The sequence below is a fragment of the Brassica oleracea genome, chromosome C3 (assembly GCF_000695525.1).
Source record: "Brassica oleracea var. oleracea cultivar TO1000 chromosome C3, BOL, whole genome shotgun sequence".
NCBI classification, from domain to species: Eukaryota; Viridiplantae; Streptophyta; class Magnoliopsida; order Brassicales; family Brassicaceae; genus Brassica; species Brassica oleracea.
Window position 1 is genome coordinate 24,215,682 of NC_027750.1, and position 12,706 is coordinate 24,228,387.

The following is a 12,706-nucleotide window of genomic DNA, read 5'->3' on the forward strand; positions in this document are numbered from 1 at the left end:
ATTTTATTTTCTTTGTTAGGCTGCTAATCATTTCATGTGTATGGGTGAGAGCAAGGTAGTTCTCGCTAATTGTATGCTTTTGTGCTTTGCATCATCTTGGTTATGCATGTGGAATTGGAAATCTTTTTATTCCTTAGTTGGTGCCTTCACCCTTCAGGAGTTGAAAAAAAACCAAAATCTTCTACAACTTCAACTGGTGATCTTGGAATTGGGCTTGAACAGCTTCATCTAATGTCAAAAGTTAAGAACATTGCTTCTCTGCAGCTATATGGAGAGGAGCAAGCGAGTGTAATTTCAAGCAAACAACTTCACCATAGAACGCAGTTCATCACAATGCCAGTACGAATAAGAAGTCAGATCAGAAGATTATGTCCTTTTCGGGTATCAGCTCTGTCTCTTCTTCCATAAGAAGATCAAAGAAAACGACGGCCATTGAACAAGTCGTTTATCTCTATAGTTTGGACTTGACATAGAGCTTCAGAGAAAGGGAATAGAATTTTCATAAATCATTATTGTTTTTTTTTATGTTGCATTAGCTCTCAGTTAGGTCAATTTCTCAAATGAAAAATAAGTTTTTGAAATTAAGATACATATAAATGTACGTTTTAAACTTTGTCAAAATATCATAACAAATACATTTCTCTTTCCGTAATTGTTAAACAGCGATGTTGTTCATGTTTCATTTGCGGCTTCGTATTTCTTTTCTTTTTGTATTGTCTAAATTTATTCTTCCAAAAATACTTGGTTCGTACACTACTTTTTCTCTGTATTTATTTAGCAAATTCTTAATCCATTCATAAGTCTACCACCAAAAAGTAGAAATTATTTACTCTATTATCATCAAGATTATAATTAAAAAAACAAAAAACATACAGACAATATACAAAAATTAAAATACAGAAAAAATATTTAATCTATTTTCTGTTTCAAAAAGATATGTTACTTAAATTTGCCAGTCTAAAAACCAGATAGATATAAATAACCAATTCAATGATTTAAGATTTGAAATCGCTTTTTAATTTCTTGAACATATACATAATTTATCTATTTTAAAAATATTGAACATTATTATATAATATTATATTTTACATATTTTTTTATTTGGTGTATGTTTTAAATTATTATCTTTTATTAAACTCAATATTGCACCATGAAATGAATAAAAATATTCTCAGTTCTGAGACTATTATTCAACAATCAACTCAAAAGAAAACTCCAAAACCTATAATAATACTTTGAAGTGCATTATCAAACAATTGTTATTCCGATGCATTTACTTATGATGATTTTTTGATCATTTTAAACTATGTTGAAAGTCATATATACAGATCCTATTATTAAATTTACAAAATATAACAGAAAATAACCTAAATATTTTATTTTGTAGTGATAAGTACTATTATATTTTCGCTTTACATAATAAAACATATTTTACAAAAAAAAAGACTCTGTCTAACAATAAAGAAAAAAATGAATCTAAATTCCCCATTTTATATCAATAAACCAAGCACAAAACAATGAAAATATTAAGTTAAACTGGTCAAATAAAAACAAATCTCCCCAGTTTGATGCAATAATTTACATATGAAAAATATGATTAAATTTAAAATATGAATTACCATGAAAGTATGTGAAAATTATTACTCGCTTCAATATTTGAAACAAAAATTTACTATAACACCACTATTGATGTTGTTTGCAGCTTCAGAATATGACCAAAATAATACAAATCAAATTATTTTGAGGCATTATTAAAATCACACAAGAGTATAAAAGATCAAAACTAAATCAAAAAGCAATAAAAAAATCCAAAGTATCTTAATATGCTTTAATGTTGAAGACATTTTCCGGTTTATTAATTCTAAATTATGTTAAAATATTAAAAAAATAAACATCAATAAAATTATTGAATAAAATAAAACATCAATAAAATTATTGAAGAAAATTTAGAGACCGACCAACCAAAAACACTTACGCAAATAATAACTTATTAAGTTAATATTGGGAAAATGAGCCATGCAAAAAGAAAAAAAAAACAATACACTAAATATAAAATAAAACAAAAACTAATCAAAACATTATATAATTATACTAATTAATTAAAATACATAATCCGCGTGTAGCGCGGAAAAAGAATTTAGTTTTAATAATATTCAATTCAACTTATTTGTGCAATCACAATGGTAAACAATTTAATGTAAGTATTCAATTCAACTTATTACTATAATGGTAAGTTTTTTTTTTTTAAACACGTACTACAATGGTAAGTAATTTTAACTTTCTAAGTATTCAAGGATTATTATTCCTACTACTAAGAATGGCAGATTATTTAACTTTTTAAGCATTCAATGAATATCCGGATTTGTAAAGATGCAAATCCCATCAGTCGTAGACATGCCATTAATAAAAAGCAATACATTATATTTTTTAGAAATAACTAATAATTATATATTTACTAACCAGAAATTTATGTTTAATTATATTACAGGCTGTTCTAAATTGTGTCCTTTTGTTGGTTTATCTCGTGTCTTTGTTTGTGTTATCTTAGTTGGCTCCAAAAAATCTTTTCAAATTTTCTGGGGTAAGTTCTTGTGCACTCTCTGCAAGAGTTTTATCAGATTCTTAGAATTCTTTTGGAGTTTTATTCTATGTTTATTAACATGAATTCTGGATCCATTTCTTGCAGATGACAATTATGAAACCATCGGCCTCTTTGGATACTTGGAGGGGCTATTTTCATCGAGGAGATTCTGATATCTTTGGGATCATCGAGCATGCCATTATGGTCGCTGCCACTGATTCCCCAGTGGAGCTCAAATCCAGGAGAGACGCAATCATCGAGCTTCTCTTGAGATATGACCAGCCCGATCTGTCTAATGCTGGTGACAAAGAGACCAACAATAGCCGTAAGACCGTGGAGACAGATGATGGTGTCATGAAGAAGATGAGGCGAAATTGAACGTTAATCAAATTGTTGATGAGGTCATGAGGATCAAAGATATCTTGTTGAACAAACATGTTGAGGTTTTGTCTCTTTGCTTTAATTACATCAGAGGAAGTGATATATAGCTATAGGGTTTGTTTGTGATATTGGTTCTGATTGTCTGGTTTTGGTTTCTGTCATCTGAGCTTTTGCAGCCATCTGTGTTATTCAAATCCCTGACAAAGCTTGCCTCCATGTCTATCAGCCTGGATCTTATTAAGGTTTGTTTCTGGTGCTGTTTTGGTGATGTATATGATTTGGTATCATGGTTGGATCTGGAACAATCCAATGAACATTGGCTTACAATTTTAATTGTTATATATATAGAGAAATAAGCTCCTAAATTATGATTTTTTTTTAATTATTAAAGTTCTTACTAAATGTTTATGGTTCCTATTTCCTAAAATCTCAGATCATGCATGTTTTGTATTAAAATATGTTGAATACTGATTGAAGGGCTTGCGTTCTTGCAGGGTAGTGAAATCGGAAAGGCTGTTAATCGCTTGAGGAAACATGGTTCCGATAATATTAGCAAACTTGCAAAGACTCTTATTAAGTAAGAGTTTGAAACTTTTTTTTAAGAAAATTTGTTTAGTCTCTTTGTGCGTGTACTCTCTCATTTGTGTGATGTGCATCAACACAAACTTTGGTAAAAGGTTCCAAGAGAATCAAGTCCATGCAAACTAGCTGCACAAAAGATGTCTAAATTTCTTTAAAAATGTTGCTAGGAGCTACCCTTGTGCCAGTTGATTACTTACAACATTTACTCCTAATATGTGTATTGTGTTTGATGTTTGCAAGTTTATGTTATTCTTTAGACATCATAAACTTTTGATATAAAATAATAAATAATAGTAAAATAAATGTCTCTAGGAACTGCTCTTATGCTAGTTGGATTTAGAACATTTACTCCCTAATATAAGTATTGTGTTTTTATGTATGTTATGTGCAGAAAGTGGAAAGAGATGGTGGACCAATTGTTAAACATACCTAAGGAAGTTGCTGGTAATAGCTCTCCCTTTATGTAGCCTAGTCATTACGAGCAGCTCTCTTTTTCTTGTCCAAGATTCATAATGCATGGCTCCTGCAGTTGCCGATGATGGGATGCCAGAGTCTGCAACTTTGTCAATAGTTGATGAAGCAGAAAACTTTCCTTCTCTTCCACATGACCTAGATCTTTATGCTGAACCTACTGTATTAGAACTCTCTCAGGTTTATGAATATATCTTTCCTTTTTTTATCATATTTAATTTGGGCATTAATGAAGTGTTATTCTGACAAGTTTATTAATGTCTTGTCCACTTGAAGTTCTTAGATTCCTTGGACTGTGATGGAAGTGAGTTAATAGTATATTCTTTAGTATTTTATTCTCTACTTGAAACTCTTCATATATATGTTTACACTCATGGGATGGTTTCAGATCTTCTTGACTTTGTGGAGCCCAAACATGAAAGAAAAGTGCAAAGTAGAATGATTAGGAGACCTGTTGGTACATGTGAAGCCAATGTGGTTGGGAGGGACACAAATAATCAACAGATGAGGAGAAAAGAAGCTGATGTTAGACCTATGAGGCACTCAGCACCCGTTCTTGATGAGACTAGAAGACAACCAAAGCAAACCAGAGAACAAATGGTACGTACCAACCAAAGAAAGCCGAATGATGTTGCTGAGCAGAAGCGGAAACTTGCTGGATCTCAACAAGATGTGAGTGTATGGTTTAGTAAAACATTGATGTTTGGTTCGTTATTTTATGTTCCAAGTTCTAACAGCTATTGTCTTTGTTGCTTGTCGCTATTAGAAACTCAAAGTTCTTGATCAAGAGGCAAAGTTTGAGAATGCAAAGCGGAGACTCCAAGAGAGCTACCAACAACATGAGAAGGGTTAGTCATTCTCTTCTTGCATTTTTGATATTTCTACTCTTTTCAATATTTCAACTCTTGATGCCTCTTTAATTTTCTGTCAGCCAAGAGACAGAGGAAGATACAAGTACTGGAAACTATCCCAAATCAAAGCAAAGCCCAGAGACCTCTACTCAAGAGACCCGTGCGAAGATAGTTACATTTTTCTTTGGGAGCATGAAGTTATTCTATACAGTTACTATGATGACCATTCACAGCTTATGATCGAAGTTAACATATTATTAATCATGATTACTGATGATAATTTGTGTAACTCTAATGTAGAAAACTTCAATGATTTTCTAGTTGTCTTGTAAACAAAGAACGTGGAAGATCTTCATCAGTCCCTAGTCAGGGCCTGTCTTAAGATTTGAAGAGCTATAGACAATTTATTTTAACAATTTTGAGGGATTATGTTTAAGTATATGACCCTTACAATTTTGGGGTTTTATATAATGTTTTACTTGTCTATGGCTCATGATAAACTGAATGATATTAAACTGAGTTCGGTTTATTATTGATCTCGGTTTACACGAACCAAATCCAACAAAAACGGTCGATGATAAATGTTGACCCCGGTGGTAATCCGGTTTAAAAACGGTTTGGTAATCCGGTTTAAATGCGGTTGCGATTTATTTATATCGTATCATGAATTGTTGGGATTGTGTGAAGAAGTGGAAAAATGGGGAAGCAGCCGGTGAACCTAAACATATTGCCAATTACAAAACAAACTTCAATATTTAATTGACAGATCTTCTATTTTATATATATAACATGTTTAGGTTAAATATTTTTTAAAATGCGTGTAACCTAAAACTTGTCAAGGCCGACTCTGATTTTTACCTTTGTCGTTGTTTTTCTTTTAATACTTAGCTACACTGTAGTTTCTGTCCATGCTTCAATATGAACTTGGTCCAAAAAAACAGTACATTTTTCTGATAGTGGTATTTACGTTTGGTTCACGATGATGTTATATAGATTACAATTGCCAAATTTCCAAAGTCATGAATAGCTTTTGAGTAGTCCAAGTTAACTAAGGATATGTACGCGTAATTTTATAGCTAAACTAGTCTCAAATAAATGGTAAAAGCAGAAGTTAACCTGTCATTGAACTCAGAACTTGGAGTCGTTTATATGGACTTAAAGTACCATTACTCTATTTTTATGGCTCTAATACCATTAAGAAAAAATTACGCAAGAGAACTAAGCAGGAAGAGGGGAGTAAGAGATACCTGATTACCGTCACTGCATAGAATGTCGTTGCACTCACCGCGCCGTCCCTCAGGAACCGAGACAATGCTGGTGACTTTCCCCCAGGTGGCCAGAGAAGATTGAGTGGTATGGAGAGGCCAGAGAGCGAGAGTAAGATCATTGTATACCATATTCCTCTGTATACAATCACGTCTCTTCTACTCATTTCAATCGTCTCCACTGTATGATATATATGTTCTCTACTCTCTTACACCCTAGCCTTGCTATATATATATATAGTAATCAGTAAGTAATAGGCAGGGACTGAACTAGGTTATTGAGGGGTTTAGATTATGCAGTACTAAGAGATCTTCACAATCACAACTGACAAATAACTTTTAAATAACTAAATCAATAGACGGTGTTTAGAAACTAAATCAATAGACTTATCAGTTATGTTGAAATTTTATGGTGATTTTTGTTCCTCGCAATTTACACCAATTATGTTGAAATTTTAGTTAAATTATTGATAGGTGGATTCCACTTTTTTCCTCTAAATTCTTCATGGATGAATGAATTCATAAAAAAAAAAATTTCTCTGCAATTTTTATGAGGAACAAAATGAACAAAAATTCATATTTTTTTTATTTTTTCAATTCTTGAAATGAAATGAAATTTTTCGGTTTGTTCATTTTTTCCATTCTTCCGGTGGTATTCTTGGGAGAATTAGGATTTCCAAGAAGATCTTCTATCCATGATCACAAAATTAACCAAAACAAGTAACACATTTATTTACTAAGTCACTATAATGTTAAGGAAAAATTGGAAAATATCATTTAAGAAAGTTGTTGCCCAAAAAAAAAAAAAAATCATTTAAGAAAGTTGTAGTAGTGGACATTGAGTACTCTGTAGTTCTAGTATCTCCATAAATAATTAAACATCTTATGATTGTCGTTGAATTAGGATTCTTGATGTGTTTTTTTTTCAGATTATGCAGTGCTAAATAAGAGAATGACAATCACGGCTAACAAAAAAAAATATGAATATACTTATATACGTTTGTAAATACTAACAAATTAAGTTAGAGTGTATGCGGATCATCCTCAGATCCTTTATCTCCATAAAGAGAAATCTCATACAAAGAATCAAATTTACAAAAATGATCTCATGAACAGTATGATCATTTCAGAGAAGGAGGGGAAGAGTTTCTAGAAGATGAGTATGGTTCCGAATGAAAATTAAAAGTGTCCACACAAGATGACTGAATTGAGAGACCGATTTTAACCATTTATAGGATACGTCTGATTTAACCATTAAACTCACCAAGCAATGCTTGGACCAACAATGAGTCAACTTTGGGCCATAGTTCATAATTTTGTTTGATTCTGTTTTATTTAATGAGTCACTAAATTACCCATTTTCATAACTTAGCAACAAACAAATACCAACATAAAGCCCTTTTACCAAAAAAAAAAACAAATACCAACATAAATAAAATCTTAACTAGAAATAACAAACACAAACTTAAAGAAATAAAAATAAAAATTTAAACAAACTTAGGAAAAAATCTCGAGCTCCACTTGGTTTTAAATTGTGCCTCCACCACACAATGGTATCATCAGTCCTAACACAAGCAGTAGGCTCAACAGAATGTTTTCTTTGGTCATAAAATGTTCATTTCTTTTAATTTAGACTAGATTTGAACCCGCACATACGTGCAGATATATGTTTGTTTTTAAAATAACATTTAAAATATAAAATAAGTTATAAAGATATATATTTAATATCAACTTTTACGTATATAATTTTATGATAATTTCAAAAAGAATTGGGATATACTATTCAATTTAGAAATTAGTTACTTAAATATATATAAAGTTTGGTCTAGACTAAATATGATAAACAAAATAATTGCATAATGGAAATGTATTTGGCTTTTTTTTAAAGAATGTTATTGTTTAGATGTATATAATGTTTCTGTTAGAAAATATCATATATGCATAAATTTAGGATAATTAGTTTAGTTTCTAATTAATGGTCTAACATAGACTTTTGTATGGTAGATAAAAAATAGGACTCTAAATTAATAGATTAGATAAATGTATAGAATAAGAATTTGAATAATTTTAGTTCGTGACAAGCTCATAGTAGACATAATTATCATACTAGAGTTAACAATTTTAAAATTTGTTAGTGATACAACTTAAATATGTTTATAACATAAACGTTTGAACATAACATAGACACATCGTGAGTATCGTGTAAATTCTCAAATATAACATACTAGGGTAAACCCGCCCTACGGGCGGACGTGTAAATAAATTATTAGTACAAATTTATTTTAAATTTTTGATTTATTTTAACTAAAAATAGCATTGTGATTTATAATTTTTTACAACAATTTTATTTATGTATTTTACTATTCATTTTAGAAATTATAAAAACACATTTAACATAGTGTCAATATAATCCTACATTTGTATATTCTTTACATATTTTAACAACACAGTGATTACTATTCCCTCTGTCTTTTTATGTAGGCAGTTTTAGATGAATGCACAAAGGAAAAAAAAATTATTAATTTTTCTAAAAGTAGCATTTGATATTTAAATTAGGTGTAGTTAAATCAATTATAAATAAGTATATATTATTTGATTGGTCATACTATACCCAGTAAAGGTAAAAGTTACTTAAAATTATGAAAGTTACTTATATTTTGAAACAAACAAATTTTATTTAAACTACTTACAATAAAAGACAGAGAGTATTATCCTATTTAATATGTACAATATATATTAATCTTAGATCTCGAAGTTTGTAAGAAATAATCGAATAACCATACATGATGCATCTTGTGATTTCACATGAATTTGTTAGCAGAAGCTAGTTTAAATTAAAAATGGTTTACAAATTTTATAAAATACAAATCTTGAGCTAAGTGTTTTCTATTCAAGTTGGATGTTTATAACGTTAAAGAAGTATTTGGCCATATATATGCCGGGTACGTTCTGTATCTTAGTGTGCATAGCTGTCGGTTTAATACTACGTCGTTACATATAAGTGTTGTCACGATATCAAATATAAATAGGACGACTCTCCTTTACAACTGCTAAGTGTTAGATTTGCAGTGCTCTCAACATTTTTGGAGAATAGAGAAAAAACATTATAAAAATTTTGAAATCGACAAAAAGAGTAATCTAGTCTAAGAGTTGGATTAATCAGAAAACTGTTGTTAACATTAAGTTTTTACGTAGCCAAATTAGAGAAAAGGCTATGTTTTGGTTTGCTCTTGATCTTTTAGGGAGAATGAAAAGAGATAAAATGTAAATGCACATGTGAATTATAAAGTCCACGGTATGCTTGAGTGCCTTTTCATGTTTTTTTAGGATAAACTACACGAAAGTTGTTTATTCTGATCCTCTGCATAAAAGGTGTGCAGCTTCATCTTATCCTTCTCACAAAAGTTGTGTGCTTCGTTGACTTTGTAAACTTGCTCACATACTTGGCATTCTTGTAGAACTTATTTTTATTTTCTGGAAAGAGAAAAGTTAAGAGGTCATCGAAAAAGAAACAAAACTCCTTCAATCTTTACTTCAAGCTTAGCCTGATTCTTATCATAAGGAGCTCCAAAATAGTTTTATTCTCATGCTTTAACACTATTGACATAGTCAGTGACTAATTGGATATGCTCTACTTTCTTCTAATCATCTTACATACACCTATTATATACATACAGATTACTAACTACACAGTGTACATACTACATACACCTATTATATACATACAGATTACTAACTACACAGTGTACATATTACATACACATTGTTGCAATCATATTATCAGCTTAAAGCAAGGATTCCTCCCAATCCTCGCATCAGAAAAGAGTAGCTAACAACTAACTCTATCACGGTAAAATCATAATTTTAAATTGGTTAAGGGAGAAGAGCTTCTTACTGATAAAAGCATTTCTGTGAATGTCATACTGTTGAAAAAGCCGCCTGCCGAGTGTGCTTTGTTCATAAGCTAGGGAGGCGTCACCTTTGTTCTTTCCCATCTCAACAGTGTAAATCTTGATGTTATAGGGCCGCTGATCTTTGTAACCCCTCTTCTGCTTGATTCTTCCAACCTATTATAGATTCAACAAAAAGTGCACTCCCCATCAGCAAACCAATAAACAAATACAGAAAGATGAATCTACTCCAAGGTAAAACTTATTCCCAGATGTAAAGACACAAAAGAAGTAAAAAAGACCAGTGTAATTACTTGACCAATGCCTCCAAAGAGATCCTTGAGTTCATCGGTTGTCACATCTGGAGGTAAATTATTGATATATATTCTGGCATTATCACAATTCTCGTCGCACTGCTTGACTTTTTCAGCAGGTGCATCTCCATAGCTAGGTTCCTGGCGTCGAGGAGCACTATCACCATCGTAGCTACCACCTCTACCACCCCGACCACCAGTGCCCGGTGCATCACCGCCATAACCCCCTGTGGGACCACCATAAGAAGGGGGACCACCAGCATAGCTTGAAGGCAGGGAACTGCTTCCATTCCATACCCCATGGGCGGAGGGTAACTGCCAGAACCATCATAGGATGGAATAGCCGCCAAAGGAGGTGGAGAACCCTGACCATAAGAACCATTACCCCTACTATCACTACCATAAGAGCCACCACCACCACCACCACCAACGCTCCTACTGCCACCATCATATCTACTACTCTCATAGCTCCTACCACTATCATGACTACTATCACGACCACCACCAAGATCGCTGGCACCTCGGCCACCTCCTCGGTCACCAGTGCTAGAAGGAGTAGGTGCCCCACACTTGTTACATTCAACTCTCCATGCAAAGTTCACGTTCCCACAACTATATATACAAAACAGTTTAACGTTAAACAACTCCAAAACATACTATTCCACAGAGAATCCAATTTCAATCATTACACAGGCAGAAAGAATGGATTAAAAGACTAAAGAAGTAATTACCTTGGGGTAGGGCAACGCCAATCACCATCTCAGCCGCCACCATCTCTGCCACCACCACCTCTCCCGCCACCGCCGCCACCTACTCTTACACCGCGATCACCTCCTTGATAACCACCACCGCCTGAATCGAATCAAATCATTAGCAAATTTAAAGAAAGTAATGATTCAACAGAAGAAACCAAGCTAGAGATCTAAAGAATCATAAAGATGTATCCTTTCAGATCTAGAACAATCTAAATCCCATACCTTGGTTTCCTCTACCGCCGCCACCGTAACCACCGCGTCTGCCGTATCCACAGGAGGATTAACAACGAATCATCGAGTCTTGGGCAATCTCAAAACCGCCATTGTTGGCAGACAGAATCCGAGTCTTAGAGTCCATGAATCCTAAAATTGTGTCGGAAGAAGATTAAAGTGTTATGGGTCTATCTTGTCTGGATTTTGTCCCAAACATAATTAACTCATTGTCTATAACCTAATACTCGGGAAAGCCCAGAAACAAAACACAAAAGCTTTCGATTTGTAAATGAGTATGCCACGTGTCGTCACGATGTCACCGGAATTGATGACCTGGAATCCGACGTGGACCCCCTGGGAGATAAGGAAACTATACTTTATAATAATAGATACTTGAGTAATTTATTGACATATTTTGCCTTTTGTTCCTCACAAAAGATAAGTAACTCATAACGTTCTTTTAATCAAGATATTGTACAATAAGTGACCATGAACATTTAATGATAGGATATCTAATTGTATTTTAATAGATATAATGATAAATCATAGTAGTGGGCCTAGAGGAGGTAGAATATGAGAAATTCAAATAAGATACGTAAGAGTATCACAATATATAATAAAGTTTATTCATATGATCAACAAAGAATTGACATACACTAATACATATTTAGTTGTAGACTTGAAGCATATCTGTTTGTTTTGAAGTCAGACTTGTAGCATTAAATAGTGAAATTAAATAACGTTTGAAAAATAATTGCGCTAATCTCTATTATTAAAATAGAAGTACCCATTAAAAAATACCCCTAAGTTTTCTAACTTATTTACACTTCCATGCCACTGAGAATTAAATTAAATTACTTATTTTAATGTTTGTCTTTTCCGGTTAAATTAATGAATTTTTCTTAATCAAATTTAAATTTAATGTCATTAAATAAAATTACCTATTTTAATGCTTATCTTTTCCAGTTAAATTAATGAGTTTTCCTTAATCAAATTTAAACTTAATATCATTAAATGAACCTAAAAATACATCATATTTAACGTAGCTTATTACGTACGAGTACGGCCCAATAATGAACTTGAATTTTATTTTTACGAAAACGTGAATCACTTGACTTATGTAATATTTAAAATATATTAACTACAATATAACAAATGCATATAACCTACCTATACTTTAGTTTGAAATGATCATGTTCAAGTTTTATATAGTCAACTTACATCATGCATCGATCGATGTACAATATTCAAACCACCTATAGTTTTCGTTCTCTTTATAGGATGTATCAACCAACCCATCATCCAATTGATTTTCTAAGCTTTATAAAAAAACAAATCAATAAATACAAACTCAAAATCCAATATCTTCTATTAATCAAAACAAAATATCTTCAATGTCGTAT

General features: G+C 32.0%; 2 pseudogenes; one reads left to right on the forward strand and one right to left on the reverse strand.

The window, feature by feature from the left end:
* The first annotated feature begins 2,521 nt into the window (after positions 1–2,521).
* LOC106333388 lies at positions 2,522–5,038 on the forward strand (annotated as a pseudogene).
* A 4,949-nt stretch (positions 5,039–9,987) lies between these two features.
* On the reverse strand, positions 9,988–11,364 carry LOC106330191 (annotated as a pseudogene).
* Between the last annotated feature and the right edge of the window lie 1,342 nt (positions 11,365–12,706).